A 23,708-nucleotide genomic window follows, 5' to 3' on the forward strand; every position below is an offset into this window, starting at 1 on the left:
TTTGCACGGCCCCTAACACAAGGCCACACTAACCTTAATCGTGAAGGGATCCAGCTGGGTGTCCAGTCAGTGCAAGAATGTCCTTTGCTAGATGAGCTGGACCCTAGGCTAGCACACAACCGTTCTGCGGAAAACAAAAAATTTTAATTTTGGCACTCAAGAATCTAATTTTTTTACACTTATAATGTTCCTCCCGGACTGGCCAACCACTTGTTATAAATAATATGTGTGTGGGCTATGCTTCTATGGGGAAACTGGTACTATTAAGGGGTAAGGGTAGTTAGAAGACAGAGTATCAAATATGGGAGAGCTAAAAGGCCCGGCCCCCAAAATAAACTATCCGCAGTAGTAATAACTTGCTACTAGACCATATATGTTAGTCTAAGGGTTGATCAATGCGCTCCCACATAGGAAGAAGGGATACTCTGTAATTCATGTACTTATTTATTAACCCCTTAACAACCCCCCATATACACTCACACCAATAACAATAATAATAATAACTTTACCACACTATCTTACGTTAAAAGCCTTGGTCCACGTAGGCAGGATACAAGGTTTACACTAATAACAAGCTAGGGTAAAGTACTACTGGATAAGCACTGAAGCTGGATGCAGCTTAGGGTAGGGAAACCACGTGGGACCCTAATACAAAACACAACACTTAGGGGTACCCAAAACCCTGGCAAATACTACCCCCAGGTCTCACCAATCGTTACTACCAGAGTAGGTACACTTAATAATGCCGTGTACTTAACTTAAGGATACAGGAACTTCAGGTAAGGGAAATAAGTAAGAGGAGAAGGGAGAAGAGTAGGGGTGCAGCCACAGAGTAGGTCTCGTCCGCACGAACGCCAGCCAGAGAAGAGAGAGCTCCTAGCGACCAGCTGGCCTCCCTCATGTCGTGGTGCCGGAAGGAGCCTAATTGATCGTGCAGCTAAGCACATTAAAGATCTTCCCCTATGCAACGTATTGTTACATTATGAATGATTAGAAAGTATTAGTAAGCAAAGTTGGTGCCTATGTTATTATTTAATAATCAACCCCCAGCTCAGTCTTTAAATGCTCTTTGAGAAACAATAATAGTCTTACGTCTGGCAGGGAAGATACAAACAATTGCCGTTCGAGATGCACTCAACTGTACTACCAGAGTTTAATAGCTCAATTTTGACCTCTGGTTTCCACTGGAGAACCCAGGGTCGTAACAGCGTCACCTCACCAGAGGTCAGCAGCGGCTGTGTTATGAGCTGATCAGGACGGGAAACCAGCCCTTGTGGCCAGTATATCTCGTCCTCACTAGATGGCGTCGTCCATTTGGAGGGGGTTTCGGGAGCTGACCCACAGATAGCGCGGTCGTCACTGCTCCGTGCTCGGACGCTGGGCTCGGGTCCGTAACAGTTCCTAACACACCTCTTTGTCATTCTCTGTGTACCTGTTCTCACCCGTTCTAAGTTTCATCACCTGTTCCTTCACTGTTTTTCCTCCTGATGTGACTGTGTAGTAGCTTTGGTTCGGTCTTGGCTTTATTAGCTATATCATTTTCATACTTTTTCTCAGCTTCTCTTCTCACACTAACATTCTCGTTCCTGGTTCTCTGGTATCTCTCTCTACTGTCTGGTGTTCTGTTATTTCGGAAGTTCCTCCACGTCCTTTTGTTCAGTTCCTTTGTTTTCATACGTGCCCTATTAAGCCACGGATTCTTCCTTTGCTTCTCGGATTTTTCCTGTTAGGCCGGGATAAACCTGTTTACCGCCTCCTGACAGTTTTGGGTGACATAGTCCATTATGTCTTGTACGGACTTAGTTGTAAGTTCTGTGTCCGATGGTATATCCCCTAGGAATTTTCTCATCTCCTCATAATTTCCCTTTCGGTACACCAGTCCTTTGTTTCCAGTTCTGTTTTTGGGGAGATAATTCCTAGCTCTACCGGGTACTCAAAGATCAATACACTGTGATCGCTCATTCCCAAGGGGATTTCCTGCTTAACTTCCCCTATATCCGCTCATTCCCAAGGGGAATCGTGTACTTTTTCCTTTGCTAGTTTTCTCCCATTGCTTATGTTCTCCTCCCTTTTTCGTACTCACCTATTTGTGCTCACCTAGTTGTTCTTGCATAGGTTGAGCTTCGGCCCTTTGGTCCAACCTTTCAACTGGTATGCATATTCCTGAGCCTATTGGGCTCTATCATATCTATATTTGAAACTGTGAATGGCGTCTGATTCCACCACATCACAGCCTAATGCATTCCTTTTCTTAATATCCTGACACTGAACGAATCTTTCTAATATCTCTGGGGCCCATTTGGGTAAAAAGTTTCCACCTGTGTCCCATATTTCGAGTCCCACCCATGATAAATAGTTAGTCTTTGTCTACCCTATCAATTCCTCTGAGAACCTTTTAAGTGGTGGTTAAGTCATCTCTTTCCTCGTAACTTGAACCTGTTGGTTCTGAAACTAGTCTGGGCATACTTCTGAATCTTCTCTAACTTAGTCTTGTGTTTAACTAGGTATGGACTCTAGACTGGAACAGCATACTCCAGGATTGGTCTAACATAAGTGGTATTCAAGGTTCCCAATGATTCCTTACACAAGTTTCTATAGGCAGTTCTTATGTTGGTCAGTCTAGCATATGCCACTGATGATATCATTTTGATTTGGGCCTCTGGGGACAGGTTTGGTGTGATATCAATCTCCAGATCTTTCTCTCTATTTGACTCTTGCAGGATTTCATCTCCGAGAGGGTACCTTGTGTTCAGACCTCTGCTCCCTTCGCCTAATTTCATTATTTTACACTTTCCTGAATTGAACTTTAGTAGCCATTTTCTAGACCATTCCTCCAGTTTGTCCAGGTCGTCCTGTAGTCTCTGTCTATCTTTATCTGTCTTGATTCGTCTCATAATTTTTGCACCATAAGCAAACATTGAGAGGAATTAGTCTATACCCTCTGGAAGATCGTTTATATATATTAGAAACAGATGGGTCCAAGTCCAGAGTCCTGTAGGACTCTGCTGGTGACATCTCGCCTCTCTGATATCCCCCCCCCCCCCCGTTTCACAGTTACTCGTGAATAACTTTGACCTGTTGCTTAGATACTTTCTTATCCACTAGAGTACCTTATCTTTACTCCTGCCTGTTGCTCTAACTGTTGCAAATAACCATTGAGACTCTAGACGATGTTCAGGAATTTCTGAACAAGGAGGACTGTCTTGCTAGAGTGAAACATCTGGGAAAGCAGGAACTTGTGCTAGTAAGTGCCTATTTGGGGATCAAAATACGTGAGAGTGATGCCCGTGTTGAAATCTTATCGAAGGTTCATAAGCACTTAAAGGCCGAGGAGAAGCAGGAAAGTGAGGCACAGAGTACAAAGGAAAATGAGGTGGCTTCCAGGGAACAGGATGATAAAGGCAGTGACGGTGAAAGTGATGCGGGTGAACTGAATATAAGTTTTCTGTCAAAATGCGTACCTTAGAAATAAATCGTGAGATTGAGTGGAAGAAGTTAGAACTAGAACGGGAAATGAAAAAGAAGGAAATGGAAATGAAACGTTTGGAATTACAAGAAAGGAAAGAAGAGCGAGAAAGAGAAGAACGTGAAAGACAAGAAAAAGAGAAGGAAATGGAACTGAAACGGTTGGAACTAGAGCGAGAAAGAGAAAGAGAAGACAGAAGAGAGAGGGAAAGAGAAGAACGAGAAAGACAAGAAAAGGAGAAGGAAAGACTCCACGAGTTAGAAGTGTTAAAATTAGGTGGTCTGAGGAAAACAAAGGAAACAAGTAGTTTCGATCTGGCGAGAAATATAAAGATGGTCCCATAATTCAATGAAAAAGAAATTTCAAAGTTCTTCGCTGCCTTCGAGAAGGTTGCTGCCTCTTTGGATTGGCCAAAGGAGAATTGGGTCATCACGATACAGTCCGTCTTGACTGGAAAGGCCCAAATTGCCTACTCCACGTTGTCGCTTGATGATTCCAGTGACTACGACGCTGTGAAAAGGGTAATGCTCATGGCTTATCAGTTGGTGCCTGAGGCTTATAGGCAAAAGTTCAGGAACCTGAAGAAGACGTCGGAGCACACATTCACAGAGTTTGCGAACATCAAGGAACGGCTTTTTCAGGAATGATGTGCATCTCGAAAGGTGAAGACGAAAGAACAACTCGAGCAGCTCACACTGTTGGAGGACTTCAAAGAATGTCTGTCTGGAGATCTCAAGACATACCTAGAAGAACAGCAGGTAGGGACCTAGAGTGCGGCTGCCACTATGGCTGAGGAGTACATCCTAACTCATCGCTCCTCTACCTGGTATGTCCCTAAGAGTTACCCACGTCTGTTTGGCAAATCTCGACCAGAAGAAGGAAGACCCGTCCCCACAGAGTGCTTTGAAGACTCCACCAGGTAGACCCTGAAGAACTAATCCTAACAGACCAACACACCGTAGTCCAAGGAGGAACGAAGCGTGTTGGACTTGTGAGCAGAGAGGGCATGTTGCTGCCAGGTGGCAAGGAGGGACAGGTAACGACCCGTGCAGAGAAGTAATGCGAATGAGTTGTAGGACACCACCAGTGGGAACCCAGTGTCTAATGACGAGTAGAGAAGGACCAGGATTGTTTGCCCCTCACACTTCAGGCGGGTATGTAACGAGTAATCATACTGGTAGATCAGTTGTAGTGCTCAGAGATAGTGGAGCAGCCCAGTCCCTGATCGTGAGAGACTCGTTACCCGAGGGAGTGAGTGCTGACGGGAGACAAAAGGTTGTTCTAGTTGGGTTTCATTTGACGCGGTACGTTGCCCCCTTAGTGCAAGTACACCTAGACTCGCCCTACTTCAGTGGCACATGTGCGTTGGCAGTAGTTGATACCCTGCCCATAGCTGGGATAGAAGTAGTACTAGGCAACGACTTGGTGACAGGTTTGAACTAAGAACATCTCAAGATGGTGGACGATCTAGTAATAAGGTCTGAGGTGACAGCAGAAAACTTTATTCCCAGGTACAGACAGACGTGAAATTATATAACTTGTTTAATTCTCCCTGTACCCAACAGATTGAGAGCATTCCAAAAGATTCTGCCGTCTCTTCTCCCGACGAGAAACATGGGGCTAAAGTGACAGAAGCAACTGAGCAAGAGGAGAGGTCTCATGTACAAGCACCCACGGATACCCAAGAGTCTGGAGTGACGGCACATAAGTACTTGCGGTATGGCAAGGTACTATATTCACTGAACCGGCCAGAGATTCCCCAGACGTCAGAGGTATGTGATGTGCGCAGGTTCTAGTGCCCTCTTTGATTCAAGCCAGGATAATAGATATAGCCGGCTATGGATATTACAGGCCCATGAAAATTATTCCTAAGTTAGCCAAATGTTTCTTAGCGGTATTTTGTATTATTCTCATGTGTGTCCTAAACGAAGATCAGTGGACGAACCTATGAACATCGTGGAGAGACACCAGGGATTGGAGACGCGCCCTATGAGTATTGCAGTCAAAGAAGGGATCCAGAAGGTGATTGATGATACAGGGAGCAGGAGAAATGTTTTAATGAGTGACTGTTCTCGACAGGTTGACACCCCACACGTAATTGCTGAGCCTGGATTCAACATTATACGGAACGTTGGTCGACCTGACGGTGGAAGAGCGAACACAATCTTCAATACACAAGCAGTCCTACTGGGCCTAGTAAGCAGTTATGCTGTAAGTACAGATATAAAGACTATCGCTGTTACTCCGAATCATCTGTCCCCGGTATTCCAGATTTCCGTCTCCCTGAAGGACTGCCAGACCGGTGCTAGAAATGCTTTCTGCGACCAGCCACCAGCGATGCCACGACACAGGGAGGTGCCTATTCACCCCAGATCGAGCCTCTGTAGATCCTTACCCAAGACACGTGAGATAATTGTGCCTCTGACAGGCATCCCAGTAAGGTTGCTGGAAGTCGCATGAGGCAGGTCATTGCCTATGATCTTCGAGTTTTCCTTGTGCCAGATTCTCCTATTAAGGCAGTTTTGCAGACAGGACATCCTCGCCACATCATTTCATTGTTTATGTGCGTCTGTTTGGTTTTGTACTAACATACTAATTTGGTTTATTTTCTCCTTTGTAGAAACCCAAACCAAATTCCTTTTTGGTGGGGAGGTGTTACGAACCCGATTCCATCGTCAGAGCACGGAGCAGCAACGTCAATGCCATCTGTGAGTCCGCTCTCGAACCCCCCCCCCCCCTCCCCCCTCTCCCCCCCCCCCTCCACAATATGGACGACGCCATCTAGTGGTGACAGGATTATACCAGCAAGAGGCGCTAGATTCCTGTCCTAGTCAGCTCGAGAGGTAACTAGTGCTGACCTCTGGTGAGGTGGCGCTTAGAAAATCAGCGCCATCTGATATAGGAGGAGTTGTATGTCTATGTCAGAGTACTTAAGTGATGTTTCCTAGTGTCCCATGTACTGACCAGTGTACTGATGACGTGTCTGTATCCACAGAGTCGACGTAGGGCTGCTGTGGTTCGAGGACAGTCAGTCTACCCAGGGCAGCCAATGTTTCTCTACTCTATTCTGCTTTACGTAAGCAGTGAGCCGCCGCCGAAGTAGAAATGTGAAGTGGCAGTGACGGAATTCGGCGTACCCGGGACTGGCTAGCGGATGAGACGACTGACAGTTAAGGTGCTACTGAGGAGTGTAACCACCGAGTTGCAAGAAGCTCCTGCCAGGGGTTCGCTACCCTTGTATTTGTACATGAAGAGGCCCAGCAGCGCGAGGCTGATGTTCTCTGCCAGCACCACCAGGCTGGAGAGTGATTGTGGGCGTGCACGAAGAGCACCTAGTGAGACTGTGTTTTGGCTGGCCAGGGTAGACACGTTGGTGTTTCCCTGTATTGGTTGAGGACGGTACTGTATTGAGGAAACACGGTAGCTGACAAGACTGCATCGATTGATCATCGAATAGCGTTTAGTGTCCTATGAGAGAGACTTTTGTGTACATATTAAGTGTAGTAATACTTCTTTTAGGATTATATATGAGGTGATGGGAAAGTGATTATATATGAATATATTGATAATTAATGAAGTGTAGTATTTAATGCACCTCCCCCTCTGTGTTTTACTTGCATTACCGAGCTCACTCCTTGAAAGTCGCTACTAACTTGGGGCCGGATACCAGAACTTTGGTACCACCAGAAAAGAACCCGGTTGTGACCCATTGTGGCGGTAACAGTGCTTGAGGAGGGATGAGGGATGGGTGCTTGAGGTGGGATGGGGAGGGTGTATGGGGCGGTTAGGAGTAGGGAGGGATATGGGAGGGCCCGATGGGTGGTAGGCTGTGTGTGTGTGTATTGTTGGAGGTTTTATGGTGAGAGAGGGTGGGGGTGAGAGAAGGTGGAGGGGGAGGGGGTTAATCAGTGGAGGGCGTAATGTTGTCACATGGAGATGTCAAAAAATTAGTTCCCAAATGAGCCGTATATTGTCTCTTGAGGTTCGTTTCCATATTTTACCTTCTATCCAAAACTAAATATAATATTGCAAGAACACTATACAACGTATGATTGACTGACTTATTGAGAGGCTCTTAACACCAAATCAACATCCCAAAGCAGAACTAGGTGTTAAGAAGCACCGTGAGAAGAACACACTGTGAGAGTGTTGGCAAGCCTGCCAGTAAGCCTGCATGGCAGCATGAACAACACTCCCAATAGGAAGAAAACCAGCTGGGTTGTTCACCCGGTAACTTGTAGCCAGTTACAATGGGACTTGCTTAACTGTCTAAAGTGAATGGTTACTCAAACAAGAAGATTAATATCTGTCAACTCTTAAAATCTTACGTTATCTTGCAGGTGCAAAATGGGGGAATCTTTTAAGAACAGTATCAATATTTGACAAATAGTGTTTTCCTAACTCAAACAATGTGGGGTTTATTATTCTACATACATATCTAATGTCCCTCAGTTGTTCACATTCGCTCAGGCAGTAGTCAAGGAGGTGTTCGTCACTTTCATCACAGTCTCCAACTCCAATGCTCAACTGTTGTTTCAATTCCGAATGTCCATGAATATTTGTATCCAAGACGGATCCTCGGTATTACTGATTTTCTCCCGCGGTCACCGCCTCTTCGTCCATAATAATTGGGATTGCCAGCTGCAACCATGTTGTACCATTGTACAGATTCTCTGATGTGTGCTTCTATCCTCCTTTCCTTAGCAACCATGTTGCGGTGATGTTACCTGATGATACCTCTAATTTGTAGGAGAGTCTTAGGTATGAAGTATTCAATATGGTGTGAAGGCGCTGAAGGAGCTTCAGCACCTTCAGCAGCCAGCACATTTGCTCGTTCATTTCCACATATTCCAGCATGGGAGGGGATCCACAGAAACTTGACGACTCTTCCCTGGTTGATTAGTACCCTCACGGCTCTCAACTTCAGAGACAATCGCAAGATTTTCTGCCCGATTTTTACTTAGGCTTTGGAATGCTACTTTTGAGTCAGTGGAGATCACTGCTCTATTAGTATTCCGTTCAAGGAATCTTAACGCAATAACAATGGCAGTTAGCTCCACTTGCGTTGAAGAGGCATAGTTCTCAATATGTGCTTTTTCTTCATTTCTGTGTTGAAAGGCATTAGTCTTAATTACAGTGTATGCTGTACCAGCTCTGCCATTGACAGCAATAGAAGACCCATCAGTGTAGATTTGATCAAGTTCATCTGCAGCTTCTTTATAAATATACCCGATATATTTGTGCCTCATTTTTTGTGTTACCATGTTGGATTTTTTCGCTGCCATTTCGTCGATGATAATCCTGTATGAGTCATCCTCTCAGGGAGGTAACCTCTCTACAAGCATGAGTTCACGGGCTTGCTCAAGCAGGTGAAGCTCTTCGAGGTAGCAGACTGATCTGTGATGCCATTCTCCAGTTTCCTCCTGTAACTAACACAGAACTCGGTTTAATTTGGCAATATCATTGTAATAAGAATCTCTGGCTATCCTAATTGCAAGCTTAGCATTCAGTTCCCTAATTCTGCTTTTAACACTAGGATTAAAGTAACTTTAACTCATCTTATAGATTAGACGTTTTGGCAGTTCTTGGAACTCCAAGAGCGATTGCCATGGCTTCATTTTTTATGCTTTTGAGCCTTTTCGCTCGAATGCTTTCGCTCTGTGACTGGGCGCAAAAAACTGGTGCGGCATAGTCAATATGTGCAAAGTCGCACATAGGCTATGTACATCATTTTAAACACGGCAATAGAGGCTCTATGTCCATTCCAGGTCATAGCTTTCAGAGCCCTGAATCGACTTTTGTATGTTCCTATCAGTTGGTTGAACTCCCTTTTCTTCCCCTTGTTAGAGCCGACAATGACTCCAAGGAAGCTGTAGTGGTCAACCCATTCAAGTGTTACACCATTAATTTGTAGTTCTTCATTGCCCCCCCCCCCCCGCTTGTGATGAGAATATGCTTTTATCTTGTTTGTAGAGAGATTGAAACCGAGCTCAATACATTTCCTTCCAAGGAGTTCAACGGACTGTTTAATTTTTCACAAGGTTGGGGCTTGTATTAGGACATCGCCTGCATACCCCACTTTCTGCATCCCTTCTGGAAAATCAATATTTGCAATGGCATTCATAAGTACATTGAATAGTGTGTGGCTTAAGACTCCTCCTTGGGGCCTGGGGAGTACCGAGTTCCGTATTCATTGTTCTTGAGACTGCTCCACTGAAGTAGACCTTGGCTTTCCTCCCTTGAAGGTAGTCTTCAATCCATTTCAAGAGTCTCCCCTTGACACCCATGCATGCAAGCTCGTTCAGGATCGCAATCCCTTGTGCGTTGTCGAAAGCTCTTTTGATGTTACCAAATACAAAGTACCTAACCGGGTCATTGGCCAGATAATTAACGATATATTTTGCCGTGCTCCGTCCTTTTACAAATCCATTAACCCCCTCCGCTTACCTGCCTATTGTATGCAACAGTCGGTTTAGGATGATCCTTTCAAGCATCTTGCAAGTGCCTGGCATGAGACTGATAGGACTCTAATTGCCAGAGTTATTGGGGTTCGATATGGGAACGATTATTGCTTGTTTCCATTGCGCGGACGACTCTCCACTTAGGAATGCCTTGATAAACAAGTGAAGTAGGGGATTCCCAGACACCTCACACAGTGCACTGAGTATGTCGTAGGTGACTCCATTCTCACCAGGTGCAGTACTTTTACCCATTTTCATAACCTCCTTACTTCCTGGACTGTGATTGGTTGCCTATACTCGTCATCACAAGACAGTTCTCTTGTTATCTTCTTTCTTCTGTCATTATGTCGAAGGAGCTGTTCGCTGCTGATTTCTGCAGGGAGGGAGGAGGAGGATGCTGCATCACTCCACTTGTGAATTAGTTCCTCAGCCTTACCCTGGGGGTCTTTGCGAGCCGCAGGCCGGGCTCTGCCCCCCCTTAGCTATCTGAAATTTTGCCCACACTTGTCTTGCAGATGTTTCTCTTCCAATGGAGCTAGTGAATTCAAGCCATTGTCTTTCCCGCTCTTTAATCTTCTCTTCCCTGGCTACTTGACACACAGTTTTAAACAGCTCTTGGTTACTTTCAGTGGGATGTCTCCGATACTCTCTACTCATGCTCCTTATATTTGCTTTGAGCATCTTTATGTAATCGTTCTCATACCAGTTTATTTTCTTCTTTAGAGGGTTACTTCGCCCAGTCGCACGGCGCGGAGTTCTAGGACAGCTCTCAATTTAGTTATTAAGGTCATCAACAAATTTATTAGTGTCTTCTGAGATTTGATATTCCGTGAACCATTCACTCATCTTGTTTATGAAGTGCGGCCTCATATCTGCCCCGAGTAATAACCTTTTTTCTTTTATTTGTCCCTTTCCCTCTCTTGCTCATGTCGACGGTGGTAATCAGTGCCCAGTGGTCACTACATAAACTGTGCACAATGTGTGTACTGGCGTCCGTGTCCTGTGCATTCATCAGAAGAGCATAGTCCAATTTTCCTCCTCTGAGGTGAGTTGGCTGTTCATCACCCAGGACACTAAGGTTTTCACTTCCCCTAACATTGAAGGACAGTTTCCGTCTATTGGCATTGGGCTGATGACAGTGAGAATATTAGCAAACCTGCGAGTAAAGAGTGTTGGCAAGTCTGGCTGTGAGAATGTTGGCAAGCCTGCAAGTGACAGTATTGGCAAGCGTGCTAGTGAGAGTGTTAGCCTGCCTGCCAGTGAGAGTGTTGGCAAGCCTGGCAGTGAGAGTGTTGGCAAGCCTGCCAGTGAGAGTGTTAGCAAGCCTGCCAGTGGGAGTGTTGGCAAGCCTGCCAGTGAGAGTGTTGGCAAGCCTGCTAGTGAGTGTTAGCAAGCCTGCTAGTGAGAGTGTTAGCAAGCCTGCTAGTGAGAGTGTTAGCAAGCCTGCCAGTGGGAGTGTTGGCAAGCCTGCCAGTGAGAGTATTAGCAAGCCTGCCAGTGAGTGTGTTAGCAAGCCTGCTAGTGAGAGTGTTGGCAAGCCTGCTAGTGAGAGTGTTGGCAAGCCTGCTAGTGAGAGTGTTGGCAAGCCTGCTAGTGAGAGTGTTAGCAAGCCTGCTAGTGAGAGTGTTGGCAAGCCTGCCAGTGAGTGTGTTAGCAAGCCTGCCAGTGAGAGTGTTAGCAAGCCTGCCAGTGGGAGTGTTGGCAAGCCTGCCAGTGAGAGTGTTAGCAAGCCTGCTAGTGAGAGTGTTAGCAAGCCTGCTAGTGAGTGTTAGCAAGCCTGCTAGTGAGAGTGTTAGCAAGCCTGCCAGTGGGAGTGTTGGCAAGCCTGCCAGTGAGAGTGTTAGCAAGCCTGCCAGTGAGAGTGTTAGCAAGCCTGCTAGTGAGAGTGTTAGCAAGCCTGCCAGTGAGAGTGTTAGCAAGCCTGCCAGTGGGAGTGTTGGCAAGCCTGCCAGTGAGAGTGTTGGCAAGCCTGCCAGTGAGAGTGTTGGCAAGCCTGCCTGTGGGAGTGTTGGCAAGCCTGCCAGTGAGAGTGTTGGCAAGCCTGTCTGTGAGAGTGGAAGGGAAACCCGTGCCTGGACTTCCCCGTGTTCCACCAAGTACTTCATTATCGCTGAATAACACCCTTGAAACTGTGGTAGTTTGTTTACTTGATCAACAACAACACGTAGCATAACTATACCCATTACAATGCCAGTAGTGTAGACGAGTGCGCATGTTAGTGTTGGCGCTCACTGTATCTATCCTCGCTACACCCGGGCCTGATGGCAACCTCATCAGAATGTGTTTGTTTATAAAACAAAGTGGAGGCGCAGGGCTCCGGTGGTCCCAGTTTGTTTATTCCTGTGGTGTCCTGAGGCTGGAGAAGACTTCCCTCCCTCTACGCTCCTCACTACGGGAGAGACCTCAAGGTGAGACACTCCTTAATGGTGCGACTTTAGGTTAGGGGACAGTTTAGTTTAGTTTAGGTGTTAGGGGACAGTAGTCAACACATCAATCAGTTAAAAGTTTTATTCATAAATGTGTGTACATTTATAATTGGGAAGGGAAGGGAGCTATGAGAAGAAAGCGCCAAGCCATTACGACTATATAGCACTAGGATGTAGTCAGGATAAGGATTTGGGAGGGGACGGGGGGGGGGAGAAGGAATTGGGCCCAACCACTTGGACGGTCTGGGATTGAACGCCGACCTGCATGAAGCGTGACCGTCGTTCTACCTTCCAGCCCAAGTGGTTGGGTATCCTATAATTGGGATTTTACATAAAAATTCCACCACATAATTACATCAGAGAGTCACACTACCAGCAGAGCAACGTAGACATTGTCAGTATCAGCATCAGAAACTTTATGTGTAACAAATATTACAAATCATTGCAATACTGGCTGGACTAAACGGGTGTTTACCACTCACTCTAAAACACACTTACATTTATGGCAAAAAATAAGGGTCGATGTAATTGATATTGTTGATTACAATTTGAAGTGTGATAATATATTGACACAACACAATGTGTGGTTTACCATTAGAGCGGTAAGGCTGATATTGGCACAACACAATGTGTGGTTTACCATTAGGGCGGTAAGGCTGATATTGGCACAACACAATGTGTGGTTTACCATTAGGGCGGTAAGGCTAATATTGGCACAACACAATGTGTGGTTTACCATTAGAGCGGTAAGGCTGATATTGACACAACACAATGTGTGGTTTACCATTAGGGTGGTAAGGCTGATATTGACACAACACAATGTGTGGTTTACCATTAGAGCGGTAAGGCTGATATTGACACAACACAATGTGTGGTTTACCATTAGGGTGGTAAGGCTAATATTGACACAACACAATGTGTGGTTTACCATTAGGGTGGTAAGGCTAATATTGGCACAACACAATGTGTGGTTTACCATTAGGGCGGTAAGGCTGATATTGACACAACACAATGTGTGGGTTACCATTAGGGCGGTAAGGCTGATATTGGCACAACACAATGTGTGGGTTACCATTAGGGTGGTAAGGCTGATATTGGCACAACACAATGTGTGGTTTACCATTAGGGTGGTAAGGCTGATATTGGCACAACACAATGTGTGGTTTACCATTAGGGTGGTAAGGCTAATATTGGCACAATTTATATCACAACTATTTGATGAGAAAACGGAAGTTTATAAAATATATATTAATCATTCCATTAAATAATAGATATTTGTACATCATTATCATGCTACAGCAAGAGAATCAGTGGTGTTCCGGATCAATGTCACTCCAAATACACATCTCATAGAATAGAGATCTGACTTCAATAGGACTCAAAATACCTGTCACAGAACTACTGTCACAAAGAGTTGGGTTACTGGCAGGCATTTTGAGTCCAGTGGTAGTCAGATCTTTGTTATTTGAACAATTGTTTTCCAGTCTACTTATGTTCAACCGACAACAGCCGCCTAAAGGGAGCTGTTGTCGGTTGAGTCACAGAGGCGAAACAGAGGCATTAAAAGTAAAGGAACCTGTTCAAACGTCTCGAAATGCACAAAAATTTAACCTTTTACATTGTTCTTATATGTCAACTGAGAAGGGTCTTGACTCTGAGGCGACATACTCCAAGTCTGGTCTCATGTAGGCAGTGAAGAGGTCTAAATACCTCCTTGTTAAGTCTGGTCTCATGTAGGCAGTGAAGAGGTCTAAATACCTCCTTGTTAAGTCTGGTCTCATGTAGGCAGTGAAGAGGTCTAAATACCTCCTTGTTAAGTCTGGTCTCATGTAGGCAGTGTAGAGGTCTAAATACCTCCTTGTTAAGTCTGGTCTCATGTAAGCAGTGTAGAGGTCTAAATACCTCCTTGTTAAGTCTGGTCTCATGTAGGCAGTGTAGAGGTCTAAATACCTCCTTGTTAAGGTTCCTGAACGATGTTGTGAGTTTTGGTAGCGTAGAGTATGGTACCGATGTTATCCTATATATGTGCATCTGGAGTTAGGCTTGTTGCTAGGTCCACTAGCTGTGTGGGAACCGACCTGTGAGATTTATATTTATTTAATTTATGTGAATTTATATATAATTTATATTTACGTTAATTTATATAATTCGATAGCAATTTGTATGATGATAAGTGGACTGTATTTCCGCAATAATCTCACAAATCGATCCATACACATTAGGGAGGGGGTTTATATTTAATTTATATATATGTAGCCAATCAAACTACAGTATTAACTACATATATTAGTATACATTGAGGAGGTTCCTTATCTTATTGTACAGCAGGCTTAGTCCACCAGGTATCACTAGGATGTAGCCACCAAATTATCATCGATTGATGCTAGCTTCCATCACCCTGGTAACTGATATACCAAGCTTGCTTCCTCTTCTTGACCTGTCAAAGGGAGCTAGCTGTAAAGCCAGAATCCTAATATATGACAGCTATATCAGAGAAAACACTGTATATTATATATGATAAGGACCAAGGCTTAATTACCTTTAGTATGAGGCGAGTTCGCATTCTAACCGGTTTGCCCAATATCTACCTAACATTAATGGCCAAAAATGATTAGATAAACGGGTTTCGGTAGAACACTTCCCTTGATTATGTTGACAGTGTGTTGATGATGGAAGACCACCACTCTGATCTCCTCCACACTTCGTCCAAGAGAAATTATAGGAGCCGAATTTGCTCCCTGCGCCTCTGGTCTTAACAACAATGGCTGACCTCTCCTACCTCACTGATGCCTAGCCTACTTTGTCCAGATATCAGTAACTGATAGAAGGGTCACATTTACTTTATTTTGATACTGATAATTAAGTTAATTTATATGTGATATTTTTATGATGGTAAAGTCCAAAGACTAATATATTTAATAATAATTCCCAACACAATAGATGGTGAATTTATAATAGTATGTGGCAATGATATCCCGTTTTTTATTGACGGAAAATTCCACTACAAGCTACATTTTCTATGGGTTAACTTGTTTATATAATGGCAGCAATATTATCTGCCTGTTGAATTGACATTAGTAAATGGTGTCGGATTTTCCGACAAGCTGGTCTTCTCTAGTCGTTATTGGGAAGTAGTTTCCCCCTTTATCGTGTACTGTCCTTTTGGTCTCATTTTCATCACCTTTGTTCGTGTTGAAATCCAGAAGTCATTTTTCATACCAACTCTGCCTTCTTGCTTAAGTCATCTTAATCTTTTCAATCCTTATCTGCCTCTAGTTTTCTCATAAATTTGCAATTGTCTGCAAACATCGACATAGAGAACTCATCTCCTGTAGATAAGTCATTAACATAAACGAGATCCTCGAATTGCCCTATGCCAGTCCGACTTCTCCCCCGTCACTGTGAATCTTTTACTTCTGTCTGTTAGGTATTCGTTTACCCCATATCAGTGCTCTTCCACTTGCTTCCACTAGCCTCTCATCTTTATGTAATAATCTCTTATGTGGTACTGTGTCAAATGCTTTTTGGTAGTACAGAAATATGCAATATTTCACTTTCTCTGTCCTGCTTTATTTTCGTACTTTATCATAGAAATTCTGAAGGTCCAATAAGCATGAATTCCTCTCCCTAAAACATTAACATGTTTGTTTACATATATACTTCTCTCTAAGTGGATAACTAGTCATGTTCATATTATTATTTTGAGTACTTTGCAGAAAATGCTTATGAGTGATATTGGTCTGTAGTTGTGACGCCTCCATATCTCATTCTTGTAAATTGGTGCTACATTTGTCTTCTTCAATCAGCTTGCTTTGCAATTGAATCATTCAATATCAGTGCTAGAGGTATGCTGAGGACATTCGCTGCTTCATTTAATATGCATGGTGATACATTGCTTTATATATTTATTTATTTATATATATACAGCGAGGTACATTATGTTTGTGAGAGTACATAACATTGATGTTTTTATATTCTTACAAAACCGCTAACATGCATAGCGTTTCGTCCGTAATCAAAAAGGGAGTTATAAGCAGGTAATTTGTAGCAAAATTTGAAGAATATTGATAGGTACATTGTAGGAATATTTGAAGAATATTAATAGGTACATTGTTGAAACATTTGAAGACTATTAAAATTATTAATAGGTACATTGTAGAAATATTTGATTATTAAATGGTACATTATAGCATAATTTGAGTTCAACATAACAACTATGCTGTAGGTTGATAGCAATGATTGCAATGGTGAAATTGCATGTCTTAGGCAAAAATATTGGGGGGATTGGGTTACACAATGTGAGTTTGAAGCACTAGGTAAGAAACTATGAGGACGAAATTAAGTACTTGCTGGTTTTACTTTGAATAAGGCATAGGTCGGACAGCTTTTTAATTCGTTAGGGAGTGAGTTCCATAGACTAGTTCCCTTTATTTCCATAGAGTTAACACAAATTTAGTTTGACTCTGGGGATATCAAAGAGATATTTATTTCTGGTGTGGAGATTATGGGTTCTATTACATCTGTCCAGGAAGAGTTTCAGAACAGTGTTTGCATTTAGGACCTGACAGCCAGAGTGGAGACCTGGCAGCTGAGGGGCCTGCGGTCTGGCAACTGGGGGGCCTGACAGCAGAATGGAAAGCGCTCTAAGATTCCGGGTTCGATCCCCGGTGGATGCGGAAACAAATAGGCAGAGTTTCTTTCACCCTGATGTACCTGTTCACCTAGCAGTAAATAGGTACCTTGGAGTTAGACACCTGGTACAGGCTGCTTCCTGGGGATGTGTAACAAAAAGGAGGAATTATCATTACCGGACCGCAGGGATGCTAAGCCCCAAAATCATCTCAGGATAACCTCAACACAGGAACAATGTTTTGTACATGTAAACAGCATAAGAGAATGAGTGGTGTAAGTATGTTTAGCATGTTTAGATATTTCAACAGAGGGGCTGTGTGTTTGTCTGAAAACAGAGTTTGTTATTTTTCTGATAGCAAATTTTTAATGGGTGATGATGGGCTTGAGGTAATTTGCAGTGGTAGAACCCCATGCACAGATACCGTATGTAAGATAGGAATAGATTAGCGTGTAGTATAATGAAAGGAGAGCAAAGTAAGAAACATAATATCTGATTTTAGCGAGTAAACCGACAGTTTTTGAGACTTTTTTGGTTATGTGTTGTATGTGGGTGCCAAAGTTGAGTCTCTTGTCTACGTATAGGCCAAGGAACTTTCTATCATTTTTATTGCTGAAGTTAACATTGCCTATCTGAAGCTGAATTGTATTTGTTGATTTGCTTCCAAATAAGATGTAATAGGTCTTTTCTATGTTTTGTGTGAGTTTGTTGATTGACATCCATAAGTGAACTTTTTTTTAGTTCATTGTTTCAACATTATTTAAAGTGTGTGGGTTGGGTCTAAGTAGATCAGGGGTAGTATCGTCGGCAAATAATAAAGGAGTAAGAATGTCTTCTAGTGGTGTTTAATTAACCAAATTCTCGATGTTTTCTTCATTCTGAGTGTATCTCCGCCCCTTTCTCTTGTGTCATCCTGTACATGCTACGTTAAGATCAGGTCCAGTAGACTTGCTGTATCTCCTCCCATTTCTCTTATGTCATTCTATACATGCTATGTTAACAGTGTCCCAGTGATGGAGCCTTTGTATCCATATATATTTCGATCTTCTACTTCCTCAATTTTCAACTTTAATTTTACTATGTGAACAACTAGCACATAGTGTACAACTAACCTCTCTGTCTTTTTTTGTTTTTCTTCCTTATTACTTGGTATCGTCTGGGAACATTGCATCCGAGTTCATGTAGTTTTATTTTTGTTTTCATGATTGGAATTATATCAGGTTCTTTTTCACTAACATATTCTTTTAATTCCTCTGCTTTGTTTGTAACTTCATCAGCATTGGTACACCTTACCTTAACACTCATTTTGGACACTTCTAGAATTCTCAGATGAGTGACTGATTGGGATAGATGAGTGTCTAGATTATGTAGTTGAGCAATCAATATGGATTGATATTTGACTGATATGGATAGGAGCGATTAGGACTAGATATATATTCTGGGCAGGGAGAATTGACTAGGTGCCATTCCTTAACTGCACGCCTCTGTTCACTTAGCGGAGATTGGGTACCTGGTTGTTAAACGATTGGCGGGTTGTATTCAAGGATTACTAGTGGGTAAGGCTTACCATTAGCTTTAGAACAGGAAAGCTCTCACCCTGCTAACAAGAGTCAGCAGTCGTCTGCTTCTATACTCACATGTTTAAGAAAAGTATGACAAATATGTATTGATTAGTAACTAAAAGGAATGATGAGTGACTGAAAGCAAAAGATGAGTAATAGGAATTGATGTCTGACTGATATGGATAGATAAGTGACTAACTTGGATAGATGATTGACCAAAATGTTTCAATTAGTAACTCATAGATTAATGAGTGATTGACATAGATGAGTGACTGATACAGATATACGGTCACTCAAAGGGATTGACGACATTGATAAAGATAAATAAATTATACATATATAGATAAGAGGCTGATAATAACAGATGAGTGACTGATAGTAACAGGTACTTTGAAGGACGGAAAAAAGAGTCTACAGTCAGTGTTGGGACTATGGAAAAAGGACAAAAGACTACAGTAAGTGTAGGTACTCTGGACGATGGCAAGAGGACATTTGAAATGTTGAGAACCTTGATATACAGATCATTTCTCCTTTGATTAAGTCGCATTCTTGGAATATCATATATAAATTTGTTTATAGTGAGGAGGCCTTTGTTTATAGAGAGGTGGCCGTTGTTTATAGTGAGGCACCGTTTTTTATAGTGAGGTGGCCTCTTTTATAGTGAGGAGGCCTTTGTTTATAGTGAGGTGGCCGTTGTTTATAGTGAGGTGGCCGTTGTGTATAGTGAGGTGGCCGTTGTTTATAGTGAGGCGCCGTTGTTTATAGTGAGGTGGCCGTTGTTTATAGTGAGGTGGCTGTTGTTTATAGTGAGGTGGCCTTTGTTTATAGTGAGGAGGTCTTTGTTAATAGTGTGGTGACCTCTGTTTATAGTGAGGTAGCCGTTGTTTAGAGTGAGGTGGCTGTTGTTTATTTGAGGTTGCCTTTGTTTATAGTGAGGTGGCATTTGTTTATAGTGAGGTGGCCATTGTTTGTAGTGAGTTGGCCTTTGTTTATAGTGAGGGGGCCGTTGTTTACAGTGAGTTGGCCTTTGTTTATAGTGAGGGGGCCGTTGTTTACAGTAAGTTGGCCTTTGTTTATAGTGAGGGGGCCGTTGTTTACAGTGAGTTGGCCTTTGTTTATAATGAGATAACCATTGTTTATAATGAGGTGGCATTTTTTATAGTGAGGTGACCGTTGTTTATAGTGAGGCACAGATGTTTATCGTGAGGTGGCTGTTGTTCATAGTGAGGTGGCCGTTGTGTATAGTGAGGTGGCCGTTGTTTATTGTGAGGTAGCCTTTGTTTATAGTGAGGGGTCCTTTGTTTATAGTGAGGTGGCCGTTGTTTATAGTGAGACGGCCTTTGTTTATAGTGAGGTGGCCGTTGTTTATAGTGAGGTGGCCTTTGTTTATAGTGAGGTTGCCGTTGTTTATACTGAGATGGCCTTTGTTTATAGTGAGGTGGACGTTGTTTATAGTGAGGTGGCTTTTGTTTATAGTAAGGTGGCCTTTGTTTATAGTTAGGTGGTCTTTTTTATTGTAAGGTGGCCTTTGTTTATAGGGAGGTGGCCTTTGTTTATAGTGTGGTTGCCGTTGCATTTAGTGAGGTGGCCGTTGTTTATCGTGAGGTGGCCGTTGTTTATAGTGAGGTGGCCTTTGTTTATAGTGAGGTCGCCTTTGTTTATAGTGAGGTGGTCTTTGTTTATAGTGAGGTGGCTTTTGTTTATAATGAGGCAGTCTTTGTTTATAGTGATGTGGCCGTTGTTTATAGTGAGGTGGCCTTTATTTTTAGTGAGGTGGCCTTTGTTTATAGTGAGGTGGCCTTTGTTTATAGTGAGATGGCCTTTTGTTTATAGTGAGGTGGCCTTTGTTTATAGTGAGATGGCCTTTGTTTATAGTGAGGTGGCCTTTGTTTATAGTGATGTGGCCGTTGTTAATAGTGTGGCGTTCTTTGTTTATAGTGAGGTGGCCTTTGTTTATAGTGAGGTAACTGTTGTTTATAGTGATGTGGCCGTTGTATATAGTGAGGTGGCCTTTGTTTATAGTGAGGTGGCCTTTGTTTATAGTGAGATGGCCTTTTGTTTAAAGTGAGGTGGCCTTTGTTTATAGTGAGATGGCCTTTGTTTATAGTGAGGTGGCCTTTGTTTATAGTGACGTGGCCGTTGTTAATAGTGTGGCGTTCTTTGTTTATAGTGAGGTGGCCTTTGTTTATAGTGAGGTAACTGTTGTTTATAGTGATGTGGCCGTTGTATATAGTGAGGTTGCCTTTGTTTATAGTGAGGTTGCCTTTGTTTATAGTGAGGCGGGCTTTATTTATAGTGAGGTTGCCTTTGTTTATAGTGAGGTGGCCTTTGTTTATAGTGAGGTGGCCTTTGCTTATAGTGACGTGGTCTTTTTTATTGTGAGGTGGCCTTTGTTAATAGTGACGTGGCCTTTGTTTATAGTGAGGGGTCCTTTGTTTATAGTGAGGTGGCCTTTGTTTATAGTGAGGTGGCCGTTGTTTATAGTGAGGTGGCCTTTGTTTATATGGAGGTAGCATTTGTTTATAGTGAGGTGGCCTTTGTTTATAGTGAGGTGGCCTTTGTTTATTGTGAGGTGGCCGCTGTTTAAAATGAGGTGACCTTTGTTTATAGTGAGGTGACCTTTGTTTATAGTGAGGTGGCCTTTGTTTATAGTGAGGGGGCCGTTGTTTATAGTGAGGTGGCCGTTGTATATAGTGAGGTGGCCTTTGTTTATAGTGAGGTGGCCTTTGTTTATAGTGAGGTGGCCTTTGTTTATAGTGAGGTGGCCGTTGTTTATAGTTAGGTGGCCGTTGTTTATAGTGAGGTGGCCTTTGTTTATAGTTAGATGGCCTTATTTTATGGAGAGGTGACCTTTGTTTATAGTTAGGTGGCCGTTGGTTATAGTGAGGTGGCCGTTGGTTATAATGATGCAGTCATTGTTTATAGTGAGTTGGCCTTTGTTTATAGTGATGTGGCCTTTGTTTATACTGAGGGGGCTTTTATTTATAGTGAGGTGGCCTTTGTTTATAGTGAGGTGGCCTTTGTTTATAGTTAGATGGCCTTTGTTTATAGTGAGGTGGCCTTTGTTTATAGTTAGGTGGCCTTTTTTATAGTGAGGTGGCCTTTGTTTATAGTGAGGGGGCTTTTGTTTATAGTGAGGTTGCCATTGTTTATAGTGAGGTGGCCGTTGAATATAGTTAGGTGGCCTTTGTTTATAGTGAGGTGGGCGTTGTTTATAAGGAGGCGGTCATTGTTTATTGTGAGGTGGGCTTTGTTTATAGTGAGGTGGCCTTTGTTTATAATGAGATAACCATTATTTATAATGAGGTGGCATTTTTTATATCGAGGTGACCGTTGTTTATACTGAGGCGCAGATGTTCATAGTGAGGTGGCCGTTGTGTATAGTGAGGTGGCCGTTGTTTATTGTGAGGTAGCCTTTGTTTATAGTGAGGTGTCCTTTGTTTATAGTGAGGTGGCCTTTGTTCATAGTGAGGTGTCCTTTGTTTATAGTGAGGTGGCCTTTGTTTATAATGAGGTGGCCGTTGTTTATAGTGAGACGGCCTTTGTTTATAGTGAGGTGAACGTTGTTTATAGTGAGGTGGCTTTTGTTTATAGTAAGGTGGCCTTTGTTTATAGTTTGGTGGTCTTTTTTATTGTAAGGGGGCCTTTGTTTATAGTGAGGTGTTTTTTTATTGTAAGGTGGCCTTTGTAAATAGTGAGGTGACCTTTTTTATTTTGAGGTGGCCTTTGTTTATAGTGAGGGGTCCTTTGTTTATAGTGAGGTAGCAATTGTTTATAGTGAGGTGGCCTGTGTTTATAATGAGGCAGTCTTTGTTTATAGTGAGGTGGCCGTTGTTTGTAGTGAGGAGGCCTTTATTTTTAGTGAGGTGGCCTTTGATTGTAGTGAGGTGGCCTTTGTTTATAGTGAGGTGGCCTTTGTTTATAGTGAGATGGCCTTTGTTTATAGTGAGGTGGCCTTTGTTTATAGTGAGGTGGCCGTTGTTAATAGTGTGGCGTTCTTTGTTTATAGTGAGGTGGCCTTTGTTTATAGTGAGGTAACTGTTGTTTATAGTGATGTGGACTTTGTTTATAGTGAGGTGGCCTTTGTTTATAGTGAGGTAACAGTTGTTTATTGTGATGTGGACTTTGTTTATAGTGAGGTGGCCTTTGTTTATAGTGAGGTTGCCCTTGTTTATAGTGAGGTGGCCGTTGTTTTTAATGAGGCGGTCTTTGTTTATAGTGAGGTGGCCTTTGTTTATAGTGAGGTGGCCTTTATTATTGTGAGGTGGCCTTTGTTAATAGTGACGTGGCCTTTGTTTATAGTGAGGGATCCTTTGTTTATAGTGAGGTGGCCATTGATTATAGTGAGGTGGCCTTTGTTTATAGTGAGGTGGCATTTGTTTATAGTGAGGTGGCCTTTGTTTATAGTGAGGTGGCCTTTGTTTATAGTGAGGTGGCCGTTGTTTACAGTGAGGTTGCCTTTGTTTATATGGAGGTAGCCTTTGTTTATAGTGAGGTGGCCTTTGTTTACAGTGAGGTGGCCTTTGTTTATTGTGAGGTGGCCGCTGTTTAAAATGAGGTGACCTTTGTTTATAGTGAGGTGGCCGTTGTTTATAGTGAGGTGGCCTTTGTTTATAGTGAGGTTGCCTTTGTTTATAGTGAGGTGGCCGTTGTTTATAGTGAGGTGGCCTTTGTTTATAGTGAGGTTGCCTTTGTTTATAGTGAGGTGGCCTTTGTTTATAGTGAGGTGGTCTTTGTTTATAGTGAGGTGGCTTTTGTTTATAGTTGGGTGGCCTTTGTTTATAGTGAGGTGGCCGTTGGTTATAATGATGCAGTCATTGTTTATAGTGAGTTGGCCTTTGTTTATAGTGAGGTGGCCTTTGTTTATAGTGAGGGGGCTTTTATTTATAGTGAGGTGGCCGTTGTTTATAGTGAGGTGGCCATTGAATATAGTGAGGTGGCCTTTGATTATAGTGAGGTGGCCGTTGTTTATAATGAGGCGATCTTTGTTTATAGTGAGGTGGCCGTTGTTTATAGTGAGGTGGCCTTTATTTATAGTGAGGTGGCCTTTGTTTGTAGTGAGGTGGCCGTTGTTTATAGTGAGGTGGACGTTGTTGATAGTGAGGTGGCCTTTGTTTATATGGAGGTAGCCTTTTTTAAAGTGAGGTGGCCTTTGTTTATAGT

General features: G+C 42.9%; 1 protein-coding gene across 1 annotated transcript in view; it reads left to right on the plus strand.

Annotated features, from left to right (window-relative positions):
• The first annotated feature begins 12,176 nt into the window (after positions 1-12,176).
• Positions 12,177-23,708, plus strand: part of LOC123751021 (uncharacterized) — a 78,672-nt gene continuing 67,140 nt past the window's right edge. Inside the window, exon 1 of the mRNA XM_069333209.1 lies at positions 12,177-12,335. The gene's annotated coding sequence lies outside the window, so the exon portion shown is untranslated. The remainder of the gene's footprint in view (positions 12,336-23,708) is intronic.

This window comes from Procambarus clarkii, chromosome 4 (assembly GCF_040958095.1).
Source record: "Procambarus clarkii isolate CNS0578487 chromosome 4, FALCON_Pclarkii_2.0, whole genome shotgun sequence".
Classification (NCBI taxonomy): domain Eukaryota; kingdom Metazoa; phylum Arthropoda; class Malacostraca; order Decapoda; family Cambaridae; genus Procambarus; species Procambarus clarkii.